This window comes from Oncorhynchus kisutch, linkage group LG21 (genome assembly GCF_002021735.2).
Source record: "Oncorhynchus kisutch isolate 150728-3 linkage group LG21, Okis_V2, whole genome shotgun sequence".
Lineage (NCBI taxonomy): Eukaryota > Metazoa > Chordata > Actinopteri > Salmoniformes > Salmonidae > Oncorhynchus > Oncorhynchus kisutch.
The window spans coordinates 19,492,442-19,518,330 of NC_034194.2; the positions used below are offsets into that span (position 1 = coordinate 19,492,442).

A 25,889-nucleotide genomic window follows, 5' to 3' on the forward strand; every position below is an offset into this window, starting at 1 on the left:
AAGGGGAAGGCAGGGGGCAGGTCTGCGTATCTTGGTGGGTGCAATCACTCCAGCCCTACTTGGTCTCCCCCTCCATCTCTCTCATCAGGACGGACCGACGCAAACTCTGCACGCTTCCGCAGCTTCCCTAAACAGGAAGTATGCATGGCTGCACAGACGTGAGTTTGTGAGCGCATCATTTGCATGTGCGGTGAAGAGGAAGAGGAAATGAAACCGTGCTTCGCTATGCCTTTACTGTACTGAGCCGCAGCGCCGTCCGTTTCCTCATCCCCAAACACTGCTTTCCATGTGCTTTGACTAAGGACATAAGGCCTGCCCAAGGACTTCTGGGTATCTGCATGAAATGGGAACAAGCAAACTGGTACTCAGCGACGCTTCAATCCATCCATTAAAATGCTCTGTTATCTATCCCCCCAGCACCAAAGGGAAATGGATCACTGTGTGTGTGTGTGTGTGTGTGTGTGTGTGTGTGTGTGTGTGTGTGTGTGTGTGGGTGACATGCATGTATTTTCCTCCCCATGGACACAGAGTGAAAGGACAAAATGACGGTAACACAATACAACTCAGAATAATGGGTTCATGTGGGTGAACAGGGGTGAATGGGTGTGGACTCACGGAGATGTACCGATGTGCGGAGACTAGTTGCTTATAAGCAGAGATCGTGTTCACGTGGTGGCTAGGGAATAAATGTGACTTTTAAGTGTATGTGTACACACACCGTTCAATTCCCTGCATACGAGTCTATGTGATCATGGTTCTGTACGGTTATGAACGTGCATGTGTTAGAAACTGAACATGTTCATAGATGTGTGTGAGCTCCGCTCCAGATCTGACAAGACTCCTGCACACACGCCGAGCAGAGCTCTTGTTCTAAGTCCACACCGATGCAGACGCAGCGTTTTGGCATGCTGCTGCCCCCTGTGTACACCAGCATGAACAGGCAAAATAGCAGCTCGTGCTGTGCTACAACATATCGACTGCTCACCTATCCCTCGTGTGTTGATGAAGGTGAAACCCAGACAACACAATTAGTCAGCAGCAGCAGCCGGGAGCCAGCTAACAACCTCCTCACATTAGCACAGCCATCAGTCTAGCCACTGCTCCTGACTCCTGGATATCAATTGTTAATGTATCCAATCAATAGAGAAGTAGAATGAGAGAGAGAGACAGTCAGGGGGAGGGAGGGCTAAGGAGAAAGGGGGGAGGTTATCTTTCTAGTTAACTGACGTGTTGGGCTTGTGAGTACCTACATGAGAGGCAGACGTCGTGTGCACACAGGGCAATCACGTGTGCCTTAATTCTTAGCAGCCATATTTAACCCCCCAGGGGGGGAATATATTTGGCCACAGCTGTTTCACAGGCTGAGCGCCCCCCTCCTCTTCTCTCCCTTGTTCAGCCCCGTACGTCCATACTGTTACACTCTCAATCTGATTCTGCCAAGGACGTGCTGAGCCGCGTGCTGAGGGTTCCCATAGTAACAGAATGTGTCTTTCTACTTTAGGGCTCTCTTTTTCTATCTATTGTCTACCACACCGGCAGCTTGAATCAAAGCAAATGCCGGGCTGACCAATAGCGCTCATCTATTTTCCTCCCCCCTCAGCTCCCCAGTCCATGACAAGCTTTTGGAATGCCTGCTGTGGTTCATAAAGTGGCCGGCCATTTTCTTTGGCCACTTATGAATATGGCTGTGTGTTTCTCTTGGAGTGGACCCTTTTATTTTGGATGACGAGGGAGATCGATGTTTAGGTTTTTGGTTTCGGTCTTTGGTGGTGGTTTATGGCAGTGATGCTGTAGACTGAAACCCTAAAGACAGCCCAGTCATAGTGTCGGGTAGATTCCTACTAGGCTTGGCTGTCCAGTGGAGGCCAGGGAGTGCTTGGGGGCCCAGTATTCAATAAGTGTGTTGCTGTGCCTGGGTTTGCTTTAGCACATTATAGCTGTGGTAAGCTGCCTGCTCTCCTCTCCTGCTGGGACTCCCCATGGCCATACGGTCAGAGGGGACACGGCAGCTTGACAACACTTCTACGCCTGGAGCCCTTCCACACACACAGGCATAACCACACACACAGGCATACACACACACACACACACACACAGACACACACACACTCCAACTGCGCCAGAGGTCTCATGGTCTTACCCTATTTGCCTTACGCACACCTACTTACCTAGAAAGTCTACGTGTGTGGATTGTTAAATCCCACCAACCCATCATGATGTACCTAAATGTGTCTGCTTCAGGGAGACGGGAGCTGATCTGAGCTAGTAGGGAGCCGACGGCTCATTATGGGGTTTAGCCCTGGTGACCAGCGTAGCTGCAGATCTCTCTCTGTGTCCGAGCTCTCCCTGCCAGGTGTGTGAATATCTGAGCCCCAGCACCTTGGTCCGATCCTCCCGCCTGGCAGCATTGACCTTTCTCTGGGCTTAGGGCTGAAGATGGCGGTGCTGACAGAACCCCGCTGCTTTCAGAGGGAGTTGAGCTGGCTGGGCCGATGCCGCATGACAAACAGTGACAGCACTGAACTCAAGGGCATCGCGTGACAGGCCACAGAGCTGAGCCACCTCCACCTCTGTATGCCTGTATGACACTGCACATGGAGACTACTACACCAAAGGAAAGAGTAGACCAGAGAAGCCTTATCTGACCCAGCGCATGGTAGTCTGACCTTCTGCTACAGTAGCCACTCTCCTATGGGGATTAAACTTCACAGTAGACAGACTCTTGTCGACATGGATGTGGGGTGGGAGTGTTTCCTGTTGAATACGAAATAAGCACCAGTGTAACTCAAATCCTACCTCGCATGAGCCTCCTGGGTGCGTGGCTGGGCTGGGCTGGGGTGACAGCAGGGCCAGAGTGGCCATGGTTGACCTGTAAGCATGGCAGGCAGTTCCACTGGGAACATGAAGCTATGGATAACAGCAGAAGGAAGGTACTGCGAGACACGACTGTCACTTGTACAATGCAAGCACCGTCTATGAGTAAATATACCTTAATGGTTAACGTACTGATTCGGAAACAAGAAGTCACTGGACAATGAACGTAGGTATTGATAATAATTTGGCATAATAATATGAATGTTACCATGGATCAAGCCACTATTCATAAATTATAACACATTAAGCTCACCCCACTTATGTGTGAGAGTCCATTGGTGCTCTGTGGGAGGGAGGGGTTATGGCTATACACCCGCAGGCAAGACTGTATAAATCCTACTTCCCTGTCTGTCTGTCTACACTGAAGACCCATGGAAACTATTTTCCATTGGACAGAACATGACCTAAATACAGAGAGCCTCCATAAACTGTTCAGGACTGACGTCTTCTCCCACGTCTTCCCTCCCAAAACACCATGCGTCCCACTCCACTAAAAGCTTCAGTTGCACCCCCAATATCCGCTATATTGAACTTTGACGAACCAATGTCTAACCCCTCCCGGCTGTTGACAGCTCCTGCTGCTCAGCTGACTCACTGGACGCCATTTTGGATCCCACAGTTTTCCAGGGGGTTGCATGAATCTCCAATTAGCAGATGAAACAACAACTGGAGGGCTCTACTACAGTGCTCTCCTGTCATCTTAGAAAAATAGAGCTCGGAAACATAAACATTGCATGATGACAGATCCCAAGGCGGAGAGAAACAAGATTATAAATTCCTTTTAACCGACTAAGCACTTAATACCATTGGATTGTGTCTGCAGGGAAAATAAACAGTTACCAACCCAGAGTTTACTATATGGTACAAAATGATGAGGAAAAAATATTGAAGTAATAAACGGTATCAAATTCTATTGCAATATAATATTTAATAACGTATCGATAAAACCATAGTCATTTCAAGAACTGGAAAGCTCTCCTTTTCAAACATGAAGGGAAGAAGTCTCTCTTTTCTCTTGTTGAGCAACTTGCCACACAAAGTTGTGCAATTAGTGACATTTCTCCCTGCCTGTGCACTGCACTGGCACTGCCAGGCTTGTCACCCCGATTCGCAGCCACAGGTAGCACTGAAGCACCCCCACACTGTCACTCCCACTTCCTGTGTGAACCGGGGACGACGAGATGCTGACATTCACACACTAACACTGACGGACGTGTGGGGCGGGCGCACCCACACACACACACACACACACACACTCAGCAGAGTGTGATGGTTATCAGTGTTTTACATGTATTTTTCTATCTGCAGCCCCACTGAGAGCCTCAGTCAGTCAAAGAACTGTGCTGCAGCTGGAATACACACCACCTCCGCAACAAGGCATAAAGGGAAGCAGTAGAGAGAGAGAGAGAGAGAGAGAGAGAGAGAGAGACGTATAAAGGAACAGGATATGACACGGTGACACGAGTGACAGAAGGACGCTCTTTAAACCTTCAAAGGCTACATTGCTGCACGTTGTCAACAGCGTCAACAACATCATCTGACGCCGACTGTTTCTTTTATCAAGCCCATTGCATAGAAATAATTGCACCATAATTAGTCTAGCGGCATTAATATGTTAATGGATGAAAAAGCGCACACAAAAAAACATTCTAAATTTTCGGATATTATACTCTTGGCAAAAGATCATTAACGGAGTCATTTGGTTACCATGGTATTCAGACATTGAGAATAATTCTACAAAATAACTACATTACGCCTCATTCTAACCCGTCTATCAGACAAAGGGACTGCCATTTTACCCTCTAATGATGGGTATTATGCGAAAAAGAAAAACGGCTTCATTGGTTCTGTTAAAGATCTCTCACTTTTAGACAGAAATTCCCACGTTAACACCTCTAGCGAGCTGTCCCTTCTATGATGGAGCTCCTGTCCTGTGTAAAGAACGATGGAAATGGCTGACCAGAGATATACAGATGAAAAACGGTACAGTCCAGTCAGTAGAGTACAGGGAACATACCTCTGGGATTTGTCAGACTTCTTCTCCCTGGCAAAGTTATCCAGGCACACACCCTCTTCACACACTCTGTGATCGGGAGAGAGAGAAACGGGCTGTCAGAATATAAAGACTAGTGGCTAAACGTGCATGACCATGACAAATCCCAGACAAACACAGTGAAAGTGTAAATTGGTATTCATGTATATTCTGCACAAAGTGAACAGTGAACCTGCTCGCCACACTTTTCTTCTATGTATCTGTGCCTGTCAGCCTGCTACGCTCCTCTTTCTCCTTCAGGTGGTGTGGTGGAGCCTCTACCACCATCCCTGAGAGACCCTCTCTGCTCTCACCCCTGTCCTCTGTGCCCCGTCCTCTGTCCTACATAGTCACTGTGATGTCACCTCACCTCCTTGGCTGATGAGAGGCAGGTGACAAGAGCAGCACTGAAACACACTGACAAGACCTCTCTCTCTCTCTCTCTGTATCACTCTCTCTCTCTCTCTCTCTTTATCTTGCTTCCTTCATATCTATCTCTCTCCCGGCATTATTCAGCAGTATTCCAGAGCCAAGCCTCACAGCAGCCCACCTGACACGGTGTCCTCTGCATCCCTTCAGCGATGGGGAGCCTTGGGGGAGAGGGGCGGGGGGTAGAAATCACAGCCACAGAGTCCAAGTCGCAAAAGCCTCTACGAGCGCCGTTCACACGGCTCTGAGAATAAGAACTATTCCCTTCTACTGTCTGCAGCCCTCCCTCCCTCACTCTCTCTCTCTCTCTCTCTCTCTCTCTAGCTTGCCTGCTCACTCTCTCTCTGCCTCTAGCACTGCTCGCTGCTCAGAGGCGGGAGCAGAGCGGGAGAAAAAAATTATCATATTTCTTTAGCATAAGCAGCTGTGGTCTGATTGGCTGACTGGGAGCGGAGGAGGAATAAATCGAGCCAGTGACACACCATCAGTGGCTGCTGGCTGGCAGAGTGCAGCCATAAAAGTAGGTCTCAGCTGGTTTTACCGCTGCAGAAAGCAAAAGAAAAGAAAGAAATCGGGGGAAAGGGAGAGAGACTACCTCTTTCTGAGAGCAGGAAGGAGGAGGCCATGAGTGTTTCCTGTTCTGCAGCCAGGGCGAGTGACTAGCGAGGACGTCACACAGCGTTCACACTCCTCCAGGGCATCGGCACAGCCGGCGGAGGAGATACACTCCTTTCAGTCACCCAGAGGAGGAGGAGTAGCAGGAGGACAACAGCACAAAGACTACTCCATGTGTTGACTCTCTGTCAGAATGTGCCTGCACTGCTGCCCCTCTGTTTCCTAAGTGGCCATGTCCTGCTCCATTGACAGGGGTTCACATTTAGAAGACATATAGCCCTGTGTGTGGGTGGGTGTGCATGTGTGTCACACTGATCCATTATGTGGTTATAGTCAATGTGGTCCATGACAGCATCTGAGGAGGAGTGTCATTACTCAGCTGTGAATAGCCCCATCCGGCCACACTGTGCCTGTCTGCACTGATACCCAGCTAGGACCAATTACACTGTAAATCAACACTTTATTCAGAGAAAACCCGTTCATTTAAGGAAAGCAAATACGCCAAGAATCTACAAGTATATGTATGCAGGCTTTTCCCTTTTAAGGAAAGTGTGTCATGATACACAAGAGGGAGAATACAACTAGTAGGCGTACAAATTACATGTTTTTTCACCAATTCTGTCTTTCTCTTTTGAAGGACTACTCTCTTCCATTAGCCTTGAACAGCCTGCTATGGTTTTGCACTGGGCTACAGCCACAGAGCACAGGTGCAGATGTTATCAAGCTTCCTACTGTTGCAATTTCCCTCCACCACTTATTTCAAGCCATCTGAGGGTAATTTTCTTCGGAAGCCCGGCCCGGCAGACCCTACGCAAACATGGGCCAAACGACACTCGAGGAGGGCAACAGGAGGCACATTCTGTTAGCCCAGCGTTGGCTCAACAAAGCATCCTTGTAGAGAGAAAGAGAGAGGGGGGGGGTCGCCTTGGTTACCACTGCCATTTCCTCCTTGTTCCACTGCTGCTCCAGGGGAGCTGTAGTCAGCGCTACATATCACCCCCCCTCTTCTCCCTTTCTTCCCCTCCCCTCCCCTGCCTCCTAGCTCTGCAGGTGTACATGTGCAGCTAATAGGGGAAACCACAGAGCAGGGTGAGTGTTTAGCAGGGTGAACCACTGAACCGCGTCAGCCCATTAACTGTATACGGTGCAGGGAGCACGGTGCCAGTGAATAATTCAAAGGGCCCCTCTCAGGGACCCAGTCACAGGTGGCCCTATCACCTTACCTCTGGGGCCTGAGAGCTGTGAGGAGGAACACATACACACTGCTGGGGTTTACACAATGTTTTCCATAATCGACGGCGGTCGGCTAAATAGCCGATAACAGACTCATTGTCAGCCGGCTACTTTTTCCACCTCATTTATTAACTAGGCTTACTTTCATTTAAAAGTTTAAATTCACTTGTCAGAAAAGTCTGTATAGCCTACTCCCGCTAGAATGAACGACATGCATCGGTGGCTAGCCAATGAGTACGGGCCACCCAGTATGCACAGAGTCCTTTGTTAGCAAGGTTCCGCTGGCCTCATAGTGACGAATGACATTGTTTTGATAGCTACGTTAGCGTCAACTATGGATAGCTACCACAGGAGATTGGATTTCTGTTAAATCCTCACTAACAATGGACCCCGTGCGAATTGAGTAGCCCGTGATCATGCTACCCAATTTGCACGGGGTCCACAGTTACAAATGACTCCTGCAGGCTAAGGAAGCTAGCCAGCAGTTAATGAAAACTGTTTGTCAACAAATGGAAAATAACTAGCTATTTCCGGGGTGACGAATTACACTTTCTACCGGTGTCCTAGCTAGCTACTTCCCTCATTTTAACATTGATAGAAGTCCAAACTCTCGCGGTAGCTACCCATACCCACTGCATCTCAGTGCAAGAGGTGTCACAACAGTCCCTGGTTCGAATCCAGGCTGTGTCTCATCCGGCCGTTATTGGAAGTCCCATAGGGCAGTGCACAATTGGCCCAGCGTCGTCTGGGTTTGTCCAGGGTAGGCAGTCATTGTAAATAAGAATTTGTTCTTAACTGACTTGCGTAGTTTAAAAAAAAATCAAAAAAATAGCTGATTCTAACATAGCAACGTTGCTATCAAAACAATGTCATTTGTCACTATGGGACCAACGGAACTTTGAAACAAAATAGCCCTTGCTCATTGGGTAGCCAAACATCTTCTAGTGATCTATTGATAGGAAAGGCGCCTGTCAGTCACTAAGCGAGTGAAGATTTGTTAGTCTGCTGTCTGTCACTGCCTCTCAGTAACTGTGTTATTTTTTTGTGCGTTCTAGTTGGCCGCAGTCAGCTCCATGTGAATTTACACATGTTGTTTCTCACAACCTTTTTTCTTAGGTTTTGCCACAAACTCAATTGGAACAGTAGATTAGATTCAGTTTTTTACACAATACATTAAATTTAATGAGTAGACTAGACTAGTTTTTCTGACAGTATTACTAATCTAATGTCTTCCCCCAAAGTCCCACCCACAGTGACTAATTGACAGATCTGAAACCCTAACTCTGTGATTTATAAACATCCTGCCCCCTCCCCTGACAATCCCACGGACAGTGATTGATTGACAGGCCAAACTGTCAGAGGGATAGTTCACCCAAATTACAAAATTACATTGGTTTTCTTACACTATGTGTCCACAGCAGCAGAGTCAATACAATACATTATCTGAAGAACATGCATCAATGTGGCAATTCATATATTGCAGTAACAATGTACACTGATTCAAAATGTAAATGTAACATGTGAAGTGTTGGACCCGTGTTAAATGAGCTGAAATAAAACATACACATTAAAAGCTTATTTCTCTCAAATGTTGTGCATTTGTTGACCTCCTTGTTAGTGAGCATTTCTCCAACATTAAGATAATCCAACCAGCTGACAGGTGCGGCATGTCAATAAGGTGATTAAACAGCATGATAATTGCACATGTGCACCTTGTGCTGTGGACAATAAAAGGCCACTCTAAAATGTGCTGTTTTGTTACACAACACAATGCCACAAATGTCTCAAGTTTTGAGGGAGCGTGAAATTGGCATGCTGACTGCAGGAATGTCCACCAGAGCTGTTGCCAGATAATTGAATGTTCATTTCTGTACCATAAGCTCCATCCAACATCATTTTAGAGAATTTGGCAGTACGTCCAACCGGCCTCACAACTGCAGACCACGTGTAACAATGCCAGCCCAGGACCTCAACATTCAGCTCCTTCACCTGCGGGATCATCTGAGACCAGCCACCCGGACAGCTGATGAAACTGTGGGTTTGCACAACTGAATAATTTTTGCACAAACTGTCAGAAACCATCTCTGAGAAGTTAATCTGCGTGCTGGTCATCCTCACCAAGTCCCAGTCATGTGAAATCAATAGATTAGGTCCTAATTGATTTATTTCAATTTCCTTATATGAACTGTAACTAAATCTTTGAAATTGCTACCATGTTGAGTTTATTGCTCAGTATAAATATGACTTTAATCTCAAGAGAAGACCGGTTTAATAGTCCTGATCATATAGGCCTAAAACAACTAGCATACTGAAATCATACATTTTCAGTCATTTTAATGGTAAAATAATGTCTTTCTACTCAATAACACAACTCATTTTTACCAATATGGGTATTTCATATGGAATCAAGGCATTCGAATGTACCAGAGGCCACAAAAATAGGGCTTGTTCTCCCACCCGTGGTTAATTTTTATATTTGGTTGGCTAATCCATGTACTTACGGAAAACACTGTTTATATAAATACACACACACACACACACACACACACACACACACACACACACACCTTACATAAAGATACTGTAGGGGGGGGGAACCTGAACATCGAGTCACCTGTGTCAACGCTGTTTTTGTTATTGTGATCACATGATTGTGAAGATTTCAAGCCAAGGTCAGGATCCTGTGCAGTTTTCAGAGTTACAGACATTTCCATGGCGTCAGATGTAGGACACAGGTGTCTGAGTGTATTGTGACGTGAAAACATTTCTAGCGTAATGCAAGCAACACCACAGACCTACATACCCATTGCAGTACACCCTGGATAAACAGCCACAACTACACGGTCACAATGACCCATCTCTAACCATTTGACTCATCTCTGACCATCTCATACATTTGAATATGATTTGGATCCACAATGCCACACTGAGATCAAAGGGACCGACTAGTCTGAAGGTCATCCTGGTGCTTGGACCTCTGTGTCCTCATTAAAGTTCCAAAGGCTGGGCCTAATATAGTGTAAAAGAGGTCATACAATAAGATTTGTAGTGATTCTTATGTTGAAGATGTAAAGAATATTTGCTGGTCTGTGGTGTGTAATGACTAGCAACCAGATCCTGCACTTGGTATTCTTAGTATTCCGGGTACTAAGAAGCATGCACCCATTAAGAAAATGACTGTAAAAACTGCTAAACTGCTAACTCCCCTTGGATTGATGAGGATTTTTATTTATTTTTTACAAGGAAGGGATCATTGAGATTTGAAATATATTTTTCAAGAGCGACCAAGCCAAGATAGGCAGCACAAAGTCATTACACAATTACAGACAGACAACATGATAAACTACAAGTAATCTAGTAAAAACCATAGAATTCACAAGAGTATAACACAATCATAAAACAGCAAATTAAAAACATTGACAGGTCAGGGAATCAGGTCAGGGAATCAGGTCAGGGAATCAGGTCAGGGAATCAGGTCAGGGAATCAGCCTCAAAATCCTGATTTATAAACACCAATCGGGAGAAGTTCTTCCAGTTTAAAAGTATTTTGTAAGGTGTTCCAAGCCGATGGCACAGAGTGCATAAAAGCCCTTTTACCAAATTCAGTTCAGACATTTGGAACAGTTAGCAGGATAAAGTCCTGTGAACGAAGAGAGTACCCACCACATCTCTGAACAATAAAAATGGTAGTAAACCCAAATTGTATGGTTGAGAAGCATGAGGCAAAAGGTATGGCAAGTAAGTCTGGAAGCACAACCGATTGGCAAACTTACTGCAAATTGAGAAAATCATATGACTAAACTGAATAAAAATAAGAAGAAACTATACTATGAAACACAGATAAATTATATAAAGAATGATAGTAAAAAGCTTTGGAGCCTTAAATGACATTTTGGGGAAAAAATAAAACTCAGCTCAATCATTGAAACAGATTGTCACGTCCTGATCTGTTTCACCTGTCCTTGAGTTTGTCTCCACCCCCTCCAGGTGTTGCTTATTTCCCCCAGTGCATTTATCGCTGTGTTTCCTGTCTCTCTGTGCCAGTTCGTCTTGTATGTTTCCAAGTCAACCAGCGGTTTGCCCATTCTCCTGCTTTTTGCATTCTCCTTTTTCTAGTCCTCCCGGTTTTGACCCTTGCCAGTTTCTGGACTTTGTACCCGCCTGCTTGACCATGAGCCTGTCTGCCACTCTGATCTGGTTTTGACCTTTTTGCCTGTCCACAACCATTCTCTTGCCTACCCTTTTGGATTAATAAACATTGTAAGACTCCAACCATCTGCCTCCTGTGTCTGAATTTGGGTCTCGCCTTGTGCCTTGATACAGATGGCACATTCATCACAAAACCCACTGATATTGCCAAATACTTAATTCATTTTTTAATTGGCAAACTTAGGCATGACATGCCAACGACAAACGCTGACACTACACATCCAAGTATATCTGGTCAAATCATGAAAGACAAGCATTGTCATTTTTTATTCTGTAAAGTGAGTGTGGAAGAGGTGAAAAAATGATTGTTTTCTATCAACAATGACAAGCCACCGGGGTCTGACAACTTGGATGGAAAATTACTAAGGATAATAGCAGACAATATTGCCACTCCTATTTGCCATATCTTCAATTTAAGCCTACTAGAAAGTGTGTGCCCCCAGGCCTGGAGGGAGGCAAAGGTCATTCACTAAATCACAGTCCTATTTGGGAACCCCCATGGGGATTGGGACGGGGGACAACAACAAAGGTTAGAGAGTTAGACAGAAAGATTGCTTAGAGGACTTAGAAGGGGCCAGACACAACTCATGTGTGAGTCACTGTCATCTTCCCATCACTGAAGGGTGACATGAAGGCAAAGATACTTAGGATCCATGCTCAGTAATATCCTAGCATCCCAGTCTCCTGATCTATACACTACAGCCACCACTATAGATAATACATGCAGAACCACTAGTAACAGCAAGTTTTAGATACCATGGTCTTCCGTTCCCAACTCGATTCCCTCTCTGGGTAATCAAGTCATTAAATGTGTTGCATGGTTTGGTCTTTGAAACTAAGTGGTGAGAGGGAATCTTCCAAAACGACAATGGTGCAAAGTAGATCTCCTCTTCCCAGGCTGTGTGTTGTGTTCTGTGTTCTGTGTGTATTCAGGGCCGTAGCTCAAAGGCAGAGATTGACATTAGACTACTATTTATTTACCCCACCACAGAACATTTGACTGTATCATTAACCTGCTGGTGTCAAATGGTCCAGTGTCTCCGTGCAGTCAGTAGAGGAAAGACTTATCGGTATACTGTGACAGGTACTGTAGATCTGAAATAAAGGTTCACAATAGACCAGCTCCCTAACCAGAGACACAATACAAAAACATCCACACACAAAGAGATGAGTAGAGGGTTTCATCCACTGCTAAGTGACCATTGTGAAATTGAGCAATATCATACTGCTTACGTTCTGTATTCCAGGCTCACAACCTCACCGTCCTCCTCTCACAATCAGGTTGCTGGTACTGCGAAAGACACGCTAAAATATGTGTGCAGTATGGCATAATATATCCCACTCCTCTCCTACAACACTGTGGGACAGATGGTACAGCATGTAGGTTGGTCTTTTAGTATTCATGCCCAGTGTTTGTTGGCTATCCACAGTGCCACTCTACTGCTCTCTGCCTTTGGCTGTGGGTGCCGAACCTGAATGATATCCGTTTAGAGTCAGATCGTGCTCAACAAAGGTGAATTACAATGATGGGATAGTAGGTTATTGCTGTATCTGCATTAAAGCAATGTAGGACATCCAAATGAAGGTACGGTATGAGAAACAGACAAAAACTGCCACTGGGTAACGTAGACTTCAATTATGGTACCATGTTAATAGACTGTTATCATGGATGTTAAGCCTTTGAGCAAATCCATTCATGTTCCATGGGAAAATATATCACATGTTGATGGTTAGTTCTGTTTTGATGATGAAAAACACATCACTTAGTCACCTGTCATTGTCATGATGACAGACTGAAATATGGATTGAGGACCCAGCAGGTAAATATTATTGACATGGGTTCAATCAGTCAAACATACATTGGACAACCAGGAAGGATGTTAAACATGAAAATGTATCATCCTAAAGACTGGTACTGTATGTGCAAGAGCACAGATCTCTCTAAACTATCTTTCTATAAAAAGCCATTGAAAAATGGGCTTTCTATTAGGACAATAATATAATAGAAATACATGTTGACCAAATGGTTGGGAGGAAATAACAGTTAGGCAATGAAACAAAAAATACAAGCTAAGGAGAAAATTTGAATTTTCAACATCAAAGGTCAGCATATGCTGCAGTTGGGTAATCCGGTGCAGAAACAACCCATTCGTAATCCATACGTAATGGACAAAAAGTCAACTCTTACGAATTATTTTTTTAATTATTTTTTTTACATTAAATCATATTATTTTCACCAGAAAGTGGGTAAAAAAAAACAGGCGCCTGAGAACCCCCTTAATGGGCCCCGTTTTTGACGGCGAACACGTCATGGAACATTCCCCGAACGGGCTAGTGTACCACCCACCATACCTCTCACAGACACACACACATTCAAGCACACAGAAACATAGGATGTAGGCTACATCAAATTACAGACCACGACAGTCAACACGCACATAACAGACAATAATATACAAATAGGTGACAGAGAAAGGTGCATGGTCTTGACTATTCCGTGGAGAGAGAATACAAGCTTCCTCCATGAATCCATCTTAATCGGTTTACAAACCGTTTGCCCGCTGCATTGGCTGTGCAAATTCCTTAGGATATTACGCAACATTCCTAATCTGCGCGCAAGCGCTGGGTATTCCCCATCCCCACATAGCTATTATAATAAACGGAACAAAGACAATAGATTTTTCGTTACAAAATAACGAAATTGTACACTGGAAGTCAACTGACAGTTTATATTTAGTCACTTACCGTGTCACATTTAAAGTTTCTTGCAAAACCCCACGTCCTGGTAGCCTAACATCCCAGAGAAATGACAACCTATGACAACGCTCTTGACACTTCGCTAATTGCCGGATAAAACGTCACGAGAACACAAGAACGAGCAAAATTAGCAAAGATCGACTACGGCAGGACTATTCTCGAACCTTATGCTGCCACTAAATAAAGAAAAGTTGTCAGTAAAAAAATGCTCTTCAACAGGATTTTTCCGTTTTTGAGGAAGACGCCGAAGCTTAGAGCGTGAGTTTGCGATCGGGAGACACAGGGTTTATTTGTGGAACTACTTCCCAGAATAGAGAAGATGAGAGAGAGAGAACGAGAGAGAAGGAGAATGTGACAGTGTGTTTGGTGCGTGACGTCATCGGATCCCCCAGCGCGACCCAGGGAGAGAGAGGAAGAAGCGGTGGAGCGAGGCAGTGTGAGGTGGTAGAGGGACAGGGACATGGAGAATCCGGCCCCGTCCCCCTCTCCTCCGTGCTCTGTACAAAGGGAACTCCCTAAGCAGCGCACCCAGGGACGTGACACGCAAACAGACAGACAGACAGACAGACAGACAGACAGACAGACAGACAGACAGACAGACAGACAGACAGACAGACAGACAGACAGACAGACAGACCAGGGTACATTTCATGCGAGGACCAATTTGAAAATATGTCTCTAGCATATCCTATTAATAAATATACCATAGTGCAATTACTGTGTACCACAGTGTAAACGTTCTCTTTATTCTCATGGTTCAATATGCTATAGACGAAATTGCCAGGGGAATGGCTTACATGTCCCCCCCAATATTAAGAACAAATCGATTCCTCCCCCACCAATATATATATTTTTTTAATGGAGATTAGGGCCCCCCTGGAGTTCGGGTGCCCCCCAAATAGCATATGAACACTTCGTAAGCAATGTTAAAATGTGTAGAATTTCAGGAAATTAGCTTTAACAGTCGACTTTGGGCACAAAAAACTGTACAACTCCTCCTCTTTGTCTTTTCTAACAGAAATGGGGTTTGCATTTGGTGGGTCATCGATGTGTCACCGACGTAGTTAGTTCGTTAGCTAAGCTACCCACTTGTATCTAGCCAGTAACTCCTCCAGTATGTGTTGGCGTGTGTGTGCATGTGTGTTGTACGTTTATACACGGAGCGTACAAAACATTAAGAACACCTGCTCTTTCCATGACAGACTGACCAGGTGAATCGAGGTGAAAGACATGATCCCTTATTGATGTCACTTGTTAAATCCACTTCAAATCAGTGTAGATGAAGGGGAGGAGACAGGTTAAAGAAGGATTTTTAGACACCTTGAAACAATTGAGACCTTGATTGTGTATGTGTGCCATTGTCACGACTTCCGCCGAAGTCAGCTCCTCTCCTTGTTTGGGCGGCGTACAGCGTACAGCGTACAGCGTACAGCCATCGCCGCTCCATTTTTCATGTATTCATTTGTTTTGTCTTGTTCCCTGCACACCTGGTTTTCATTCCCCAATCAATCCATATGTATTTATTCCTCTGTTCCCCATCATGTCTTTGTGTAAGATTGTTTGTGTTATGTCTATTTTGGAATTGTGGATATTGTTACGAGCATTACTTTTTGTCTATGTTCCGTGTTTGGGCACATTTTATGTTACTTTGTGCTGTCATTTTGGACCGGAATAAAAAGTGTGCCTGTTCACTACACTCTGCTCTCCTGCACCTGACTTCACCTCCAATACACACTCCTAACAGCCATTCAGAGGGTGAATGGGAAATACAAATGATTTAAGTGCCTTTGATACACACAGGAAACTGTTGAGCGTGAAAAACACTGCAGCATTGCAGATCTTGACACACTCAAACTGGTGCGCCTGTTTTGTGTACTCAGTGTAGTAGGTGCCAGGCACACCGGTTTGAGTGTGTCAAGAACTGCAAAGCTGCAGTGTTTTTCAAGCTCAACAGTTTCCTGTGTGTATGAAGAATGGTCCTCCACCCAAAGGACATCCAGTCAACTTGACAACTGTGGGAAGCATTTAGGTCAACATGAGCCAGCATCCCTGTGGAACGCTTTTGACACCTTGTAGAGTCCATACCCTGACGAATTGAGACTGTTCTGAGGGCAAAAGGTGGTGCAACTCAATATTAGGAAGGTGTTTTGTACACTCAGTGTAGAGTTAAGTGGATTAGCAGCTAAAACATGAGTGGCTTACTGTCTCTGGTAGCTGATGGTCACATCAGATCAGCTATGACCTGGGAGTCCCCATGGAAACACCATGGATACATCCTCTCTCTAATCTCTAAGAAAGCCATTCACAAGGGAGATCAGCTCCCATGGCCCTAAACTAACTGATGTCTTTAAATCATGGCTGGACTTCTTGGAGTTATATTGTCATACTTCCGCAAGGGCTCCCTGGTAAGAGATACCTATACTTGAATGGGACACATGCATAAATAAAGGATAAATAAAAGCTAAACGTTATCCAACATAACATTTTAAAGATATCCAACATTGCTACTAAACCACCTTAACCTACACAACCTGACCAAAGGTATGTGGACACCTGCTCATTAAACATCTCATTCCAAAATCATGGGCATTGCTGCTATAAAAGCCTCCACTCTTCTGGGAAGTCTTTCCACTAGATCTTGAAAGATTGCTGCAGGAACTTGCTTCCATTCAGCCACAAGAGTATTAGTGAAGTCGGGCACTGATGTTGGACGATTAGTCCTGGCTCGCAGTTGGCATTCCAATTCATCCCAAAGGTGTTCGATGGGGTTGAGGTCAGGGCTCTGTGCAGACCAGTTAAGTTCTTCACACCGATCCCGACAAACCATTTCTGTTTGGACCTCGCTTTGTGCACAGGGTATTGCCATGCTGAAACAGGAAAGTACCTTCCCCAAACTGTTGCCACAAAGTTGGAAGCATGAAATCGTCTAGAATGTCAACGTATGCTGTAATGTTCGTGCCTAGCCTGAACCATGAAAAACATACCAAGACCATTATTCCTCCTCCACCAAACTTTACAGTTGGCACTATGCATTGGGGCACGTAGCGTTCTCCTGGCATCTGCCAAATCCAGATTCGTCTGTCGGACTGCCAGATGGTGAATTGTGATTCATCAATCCAGAGAACACGTTTCCAATGGCGGCAAGCTTTTGAGTTCCAAAATGGTGTAGCAGTCGGATCGTCTATTTTGTCTTGTCTTGTCCCGTCCTATGTATATATATTTTTCTTCGTATATATTTCTTATATATTTTTTATCTCAATTTCCATCTACGGACTGAACATACTCTCCTGTAACCCGCCTCACCCAATGTGGTACGGATCTGCAATTTTTTAAAATACTTTAGAACCGGAACCCCCATCAGCAGCTAGCCAGCTCACTAGCTACTAGCTAGTAGTCAGTTAGCCACTGTTATCCACTGCTAGCGGTCGTCACCATTAACTCGGACATCAGCCAGCCTCCTCCGCCCGGTCAATTCCTGCCAGTCTGCACAGCGCGATATCAACCCAGAGCATATCGGACTGCTGTTTCTCTATCACATATCCAGATTCCTACCGCAAGCTCTAAACCTTAACATCGGATTATCGCAGTTAGCTAGCTGCTATCCCAGTGGCCACTCCTGGCTAATGTCTCTGTCCTGAAGCAAGCCCCGAGCTAGGCCCATCTCCCGGCTACCCTGAAGAGATCCACCAGCCAATTCCTGGGATACAATAACTCTTTTGCCAATTAGCCTGGACCCTTTACTGCCGACACAGAGCCCCGCTGATCCATCACGACTGGTCTGCCGATGTAACCATCCGAGTGGGTTTCAACAGGCTCTTCCGTTGCAAGCCTGCTAGCCCCGGCCTGCTAGCCCCGGCACACTTGCCTGATAGCTGTCTGAATAGCCGTGTCTCCAGCTCACCTAGCTACTCACTGGACCCTATGATCACTTGGCTACACATGCCTCTCCCTAATGTTAATATACCTTGTCTATTGCTGTTTTGGTTAGTGATTATTGTCTTATTTCACTGTAGAGCCCCCAGCCTTGCTCAATATGCCTTAGCTAGCCCTTTTGTTCCACCCCACCCACACCTCACCTGGCTTAAATAGTGCCTCTAGAGACAAAACCTCTCTCATCGTCACTCAATGCCTAGGTTTACCTCCACTGTACTCACATCCTACCATACCCTTGTCTGTACATTATGCCTTGAATCTATTCTTCCGCACCCAGAAATCTGCTCCTTTTACTCTCTGTTCCGAACGCACTAGACGACCAGTTCTTATAGCCTTTAGTCGTACTCTTATACTACTCCTCCTCTGTTCCTCTGGTGATGTAGAGGTTAACCCAGGCCCTGCAGACCCTAGCTCCACTCCCATTCCCCAGACACTCTCATTTGTTGACTTATGCAACCGTAAAAGCCTTGGTTTCATGCATGTTAACATTAGAAGCCTCCTCTCTAAGTTTGTTTTATTCACTGCTTTAGCACACTCCGCCAACCCGGATGTCCTAGCCATGTCTGAATCCTGGCTTAGGAAGGCCACCAAAAATCCTGAATTTTCCATCCCTAACTATAACATTTTCCGACAAGATAGAACTGCCAAAGGGGACGGAGTTGTAATCTACTGCAGAGATAGCCTGCAGAGTTCTGTCATACTATCCAGGTCTGTGCACAAACAATTTGAGCTTCTACTTTAAAAAATCCACCTTTCCAGAAACAAGTCTTTCACCGTTGCCGCTTGATATAGACCCCCAGCTGTGCCCTGGACACCATATGTGAATTGATCGTCCCCCATCTATCTTCATAATTCGTACTGTTAGGTGACCTAAACTGGGACATCCTTTAACACCCGGCTGTCCTACAATCTAAGCTAGATGTGCTAAATCTCACACAAATTATCACGGAACCTACCAGGTATAACCATAAATCGTAACCATGGGCACACTATTAGATATCATCCTGACCAACCTGCCCTCTAAATACACCTCTGCTGTCTTCAACCAGGATCTCAGCGATCACTGCCTCATTGCCTGCGTACATAATGGGTCAACAACCACTCCTCATCACTGTCAAACTCTCCCTAAAACACTTCAGCGAGAAGGCCTTTCTAATCGACCTGGCCCGGTTATCCTGGAAGGATATTAAGCTCACCCAGTCAGTAGAGGAAGAGCCTGGTAGCTTTTAAAGAGCCTGGATGCTCTTCAAAAGTGCTTTCCTCACCATCTTAAATAAGCATGTCCCATTAAAAATAAATTGAACTAAGAACAGATATAGCCCTTGGTTCACCCCAGACTTGACTGCCCTTGACCAACACAAAAACATCCTGTGGCGTTCTGCATGAGCATCGAATAGCCCCCGCGATATGCAACTTTTCAGGGAAGTCAGGAAGCAATATACTCAGTCAGTTAGGAAAGCTAAGGCTAGCTTTTTCAAACAGAAATTTGCATCCTGTAGCACTAATTCCAAAAGGTTTTGGGACAGTCCATGGAGAATAAGAGCACCTACTCCCAGCTGCCCACTGCACTGACGCTAGGAAACACTATCACAACCGATAAATCTACGATAATCGATAATTTCAAGAAAAAAAATTATACGGCTGGCCATGCTTTTCACCTGGCTACCCCTACCCAGGGCAACATTTCAGCACCCCCTGCAGCAACTTGCCCAACCCCCCCCCCCCCCCCCGCTTCTCCTTCACCCAAATCCAGACAACTGATGTTCTGAAAGAGCTGCAAAATCTGGATCCCTACAAATCAGCTGGGCTAGACAATCTGGAGCCTCTTTTTCTAAAATTATCTGCCGAACTTGTTGCAACCCCCATTACTAGCCTATTCAACCTCTCTTTCATATCATCTGAGATCCCCAAAGATTGGAAAGCTGCCGCAGTCATCCCCCTCTTCAAAGGGGGAGCCACTCTAGACCCAAACTGTTGTAGACCTATATCCATCCTGCCCTGCCTTGCTAAAATATTTAAATGCCAAGTTAACAAACAGATCACCGAACATTTCGAATCCGACCGTACATTCTCCACTATGCAATCTGGTTTCCGAGCTGGTCATGGATGCACCTCAGCCATGCTGAAGGTCCTAAACAATATTATAACCGCCATCAATAAAAGACAGTACTGTGCAGCCATCTTCATCGACCTGCTCAAGGACTTTGACTCTGTCAATCACCGCATACGTATCGGCAGACACAATAGCCATGGCTTCTCAAATGACTGCCTTGCCTGGTTCATCAACTACATCTCAGATAGAGTTCAGTGTGTCAAATCGGAGGATCTGTTGTCCGGACCTCTTGCAGTCTCTATGGGGGTGCCACAGGGATCAATTCTCGGGGCGACTCTTTTCTCTGTATATATCAATGATGTTGCTCTTGCTGCTGGTGATTCTCTGATCCACCTCTACGCAGACAACACCCTTCTGTATACATCTGGCCCTTCTTTAGACACTGTGCTAACAAACCTACAAAAGAGCTTCAACGCCATACAACACTCCTTCCGTGGCCTCCAACTGCTCTTAAATGCTAGTAAAACTAAATGCATGCTCTTAAACCGTTTGCTGCCCATACCCTCCCGCCTGACTAGCATCACTACTCTGGAAGGTTCTGACTTAGAATATGTGGACAACTACAAATACCTAGGTGTTTGGTTAGACTGTAAACTCTCCTTCCAGACTCACATTAAGCATCTCCAATCCAAAATTAAATCTAGAATCGGCTTCCTATTTTGCAACAAAGCCTGCTTCACTCATGCTGCCAAACATACCCTCGTAAAACTGACTATCCTACCGATCCTGGACTTCGGCGATATCATTTACAAAATAGCCTCCAACACTCTACTCAGCAAACTGGATGTAGTATATCATATTGCCATCCGGTTTGTCAGCAAAGCCCCATATACAACCCACCACTGCGACCTGTATGCTCTCGTTGGCTGGCCCTCACTACATATTTGTCGCCAAATCCACTGGCTCCAAGTCTTTGCTAAGTAAAGCCCTGCCTTATCTCAGCTCACTGGTCACCATAGCAACACCCACCAGTAGCACGCGCTCCAGCAGGTATATTTCGCTGGTCATCCCCAAAGCTAACACTTCCTTTGGCTGCCTTTCCTTCCAGTTCTCTGCTGCCAATGACTGGAACAAATAGCAAAAATCACTGAAGCTGGAGACTTATTTCTCCCACTAACTTTAAGCATCAGCTATCAGAGCAGCTTACTGTACCTGTACACAGCCAATCTGTAAATAGCACACCCAACTATCTCATCCCCATATTATTACTTACCCTCTTGCTCTTTTGCACCCCAGTATCTCTACATGCACATTATCATCTGCACATCTATCACTCCAGTGTTAATGCTAAATTGTCATTATCATTATTTTTGCCTCTATGGCCTATTTATTGCCTTACCTTCCCACTCTTCTACATTTGCACACACTGTACATATATGTTTATATTGTGTTATTGACTACGTTTGTTTATGTGTAACTCTGTGTTGTTGTTTTTGTCGCACTGCTTTGCTTTATCTTGGCCAGGTCGCAGTTGTAAATGAGAACTTGTTCTTAACTGGCCTACCTGGTTAAATAAAGGTGAAAAAATTCATAAATATACCACTCCAGCCGATGCTTGGCATTGCGCATGGGGATCTTAGGCTTGTGTGCGGTTGCTCGGCCATGGAAGCCCATTTCATGAATCTCCCAATGAACAGTTCTTGTGCTGACGTTGCTTCCAGAGGCTGTTTGGAACTTGGTAGTGAGTGTTGCAACCGAGGACAGACCATTTTTAAGTGCCAAGCGCTTCAGCACTCGGTGGTCCTGTTCTGTGAGCTTGTGTGGCCTACCACTTTGCGGCTGAGCCATTGTTGCTCCTAGATGTTTCCATTTCACAATAACAGCACTTACATTTGACCGGGGCAACTCTAGCAGGGCAGAAATTTGACGAACTGACTTGTTGGAAAGATGGCAGCCTATATGGCAGTTTCATGTTGAAAGTCACTGAGCTCTTCAGTAAAGCCATTCTACTGCCAATGTTTGTCTATGGAGATTGCATGGCGGTGTGCTCAATATTATACACCTGTCAGCAACGGGTTTGGCTGAAATAGCCGAATCCACTCATTTGAAGGGGTTTCCACATACTGTACTTTTGTATATATAGTGTATCTCAAATCAAATCAAATGTTATATGTCACATGTGCCGAATACAACATGTGTAGACCTTACAGTGAAATGCTTACTTACAAGCCCTTAACACTTATTTTTCTTAAAACTGCATCGTTGGTTGAGTAAAAATGTGTTAAGTTAAAAAAAAAGTTTAAAAAAAGTAGCAAATAATTAAAGAGCAGCAGTAAAATAACAGTAGCGAGGCCATGTACAGGGGGTACTGGTTAGTCAAGGTAATATGTACATGTAGGTATAGTTAAAGTGACTACGCATAGAAAATAAACAGAGAGCTGCCTTTCCTAGAATGGGAGGGGGGGGGGGTGGAAATAGTCTGGGTAGCCATTTGATTAGCTGTTCAGGGGAATTTTGGCTTGGGGGTAGAAGCTGTTAAGAAGCCTTTTGGACCTAGACTTGGTGCTCCGGTACTGCTTGCCGTGCGGTTGCAGAGAGAACAGTCTATGACTAGGGTGACTGGTGTCTTTGACACTTTTTAGGGCCTTCCTCTGATACCGCCTGGTATAGAGGTCCTGGATGGCAGGAAGCTTGGCCCCGGTGATGTACTAGACTGTACGCACTACCCTCTGTAGTGCCTTGCGGTCGGAGGCCGAGCAGTTGCCATACCAGGCGGTAGTACAACCAGTCAGGATGCTCGCGATGGTGCAGCTGTAGAACTTTTTGAGGATCTGAGGCCCCTGACAAATCTTTTCAGTCTCTCCTAGCATGCATGACTGTGTTTGTAATCATGTTTTTAACACAATCATATGCAGTTATTCAAAAAAGATCATGGTTGGCTACTGCACCCACTTACAGAAGCTATTTTTCCTCTTGAGAAACAAGAGAGAGAACCTGTGCTCTTGACCTCAAACGGCATGTTAGAACAGCATCTCTCTTCTGGGTTATCTTGCATCATTGGCACAGTGTTCCTAGATGGTGAAATCAGGGCTGCTGGTACGAGTATCTGCATGAGTCTAACATTTTGACTTATTAATCCAAAGACACCTGAGGGTATTCCCACAGATCAAGTTTTTTGTACTCTGACTTAGTCACTGAAACATAATGGGCCATGAGCCAAGCAGGTGCTACTAGTTGTTTCACACTGTAAATCAAACTATGTTGTTGCAACAGGGTGACTGATCTTATTATGAATGTTTAATATTACGTTCAGTTGTAAATCCATGTTTATGATCCATTACATCAAATGATGATACTATTTTACTATAACATGCAGCAGGGTTCTCAAAGTGGGGTCAGGGGAGGGATATTTTGATTTATTTTTACATGTAATTTTTATAATGAATATTACTAACCCGATTACAACTTTTGTCCAATTGATCTCTGGAATAAGTTTAAAGTGTGTAATACAGACTCACAGGGATATTGGTATCACATAGTACTCCACCACCAATTATACATTTTATTATTCCCCTATTTCTATTTTTACATTTATATTTCCTTGCTCAAGGGCACATCGGATGATTTTTCACAGAGTTGTCTTGGGGATTCGAACCAGCAACGTTTCAGTTATTGGCCCAATGCTCTTAACCAATAGGCTAACTGCCACTTCTTTTCTTAACATAAATGCAATGTCATTTTAGCTTTTGTCTCTTTGCCACAAGGCAAAATGTGTAGAATTGCAGGAAATTGGCTTCAAAACTGCAAAATGTTCTCTCAGATGGTGGGCCTTTGAACTGTTCTTTCCCCGGGTCCGAGACTCCAGCCATGTACTGTAGACGTCATAGTGAAAATCCCTGTAGGCTATTTCCATCGCACATGACTTGTGTTCTAATTATGAGGGGGTCCCGGATGAAGGGGTCCCCGGACTCAAAAGGTTTGAGAATCCCTGACATGCAGTACTTTGAGCTCCTACACATAATTGTAACGGTTCTCTTGTGGTGAAGGAGAGTCGGACCAAAATGCAGCGTGTAGATTGCGATCCATGTTTATTCAACAAACGTAACACGAATCTAAATACAAACACTACAAAACAATAAACGTAACGAAAACCGAAACAGCCTAATACTGGTGCACATACACACAGACCAAGGACATCAAGACACTAAGGACAATCACCCACAAAACCCAACACAAAACAGGCTACCTAAATATGGTTCCCAATCAGAGACAATGACTAACACCTGCCTCTGATTGAGAACCATATCAGGCCAAACATAGAAATAGACAAACCAGACACACAACATAGAATGCCCACCCAGCTCACGTCCTGACCAACACTAAAACAAGGAAAACACATACGAACGATGGTCAGACCGTGACAATAATGCTTATTGTCAACTGATCCCTTCTCAGATAGACCCTGAGACAAGCCCCTTGAAAGGCTTCGTCATTGTCTAATGGCCGAGACAGAACACAGCCAAGTCACAGCTTGTCCATTGAAGGCCTGTCCAAACACAGCATTTTGTACACAGTCATCAGACAGTCCACTTCCTGAAGCACACAGTCTCTGGAGCCCATATCCTGCCTGTTGTCCTTCCCCACCATCATTGAAAGCATGATAGAGTTCCTGAGTAATACACACACACACATGTGCACGCACACACACACTCTCTCTCCCCCTCAGGCACGTCCCATAGCTGTAACCAGTGCCTCTGGGAGACAATGAGGCCTTGACTGCTGATGGATTGCCGGTGCTTACCCACTTGGCATAGCCGCTCCCCTGTCAGGCTCCACACCTATTTGTACCCAGCACTAATCTTCTGCTATTGTGCAGCCTTCAGCTCCTCTGATTAACCCTAACACTCAGCACTGCGCCACTCACTGGAAACCCAACGTCAGCGCCTCTCTCTCTTGCTGCCAGGAAATTACATAAGGAAATGTATGTGTTACACATGACAAAGGTCCGTTTGTGTGAGTGATGAGGCAGGGAGCTAACGCAGCATGACAGGCATCCACCGGTGAATCCTCAACGAAGAGCTGCTTTCATCTCCCGCGCCAAGGCTGTAAAACAGCCAGTAAAAACTGCGCCAAGCGGTCGGGTGACTATGATCAAACAACCCAGGCTTCATCAGACATACCTGAGAGAGGCACGTAGGCACATCATTTCTCACTGATAGGACAGACACATACAGATATGAGAAATAATTCAGTCCCATCATACTTAGTTTCCCTTACCACAGTTGTTGTTATCGAATGGGGTAATACTGTACCTATGTTACCAAGAGTCTGACATGTTTGTTTATTCAACCCTATTGGTTGTATGGCAGGTGCCTCATTGTGTTAAGTCATGTAATGACACTTAAGAGAGTGCTCTACATTTCTATGTAGTTTGATATAAGGCCTGTTGAAAGCTTCTCAGCTGAGGAGTTGTATTCTCTTCCCTATGGTACCAGACGGAGCTAAACAAAGACCCCTGGTGGTTAACTAGAATACTGACTCTGACAGAGTTCCAGTAGACTTCAGTTCAAAAGAGGTACAGAGTATGTGTTAGTAGAGCAATCCCAAAGAGTGTAAGTATGCCTGACCTGATTTCTACTGACGCGACTTAAAACGCCGGAAATAAAACAATAAATTGACTCAGAATTTGCTGGAGGTTGATAGCTGTTCACTTCTGGTCCGAAAGTTCTAGCGCTCCAAGAATCAACGGACCTA

General features: G+C 45.1%; 1 protein-coding gene across 2 annotated transcripts in view; it reads right to left on the reverse strand.

Annotated features, from left to right (window-relative positions):
• Positions 1-14,453, reverse strand: part of LOC109866129 (transcription factor HIVEP2) — a 96,420-nt gene extending 81,967 nt beyond the window's left edge. Inside the window, exons 1-2 of one of the 2 annotated variants that reach the window (XM_031800605.1) lie at positions 14,138-14,453; positions 4,892-4,957 (exon numbers count right to left, since the gene is read on the reverse strand). The gene's annotated coding sequence lies outside the window, so the exon portion shown is untranslated. Of the gene's footprint in view, positions 1-4,891; positions 4,958-5,456; positions 5,600-14,137 lie in introns of those variants that run through there. The other variant, XM_020454672.2, reaches the window with a different exon arrangement.
• Between the last annotated feature and the right edge of the window lie 11,436 nt (positions 14,454-25,889).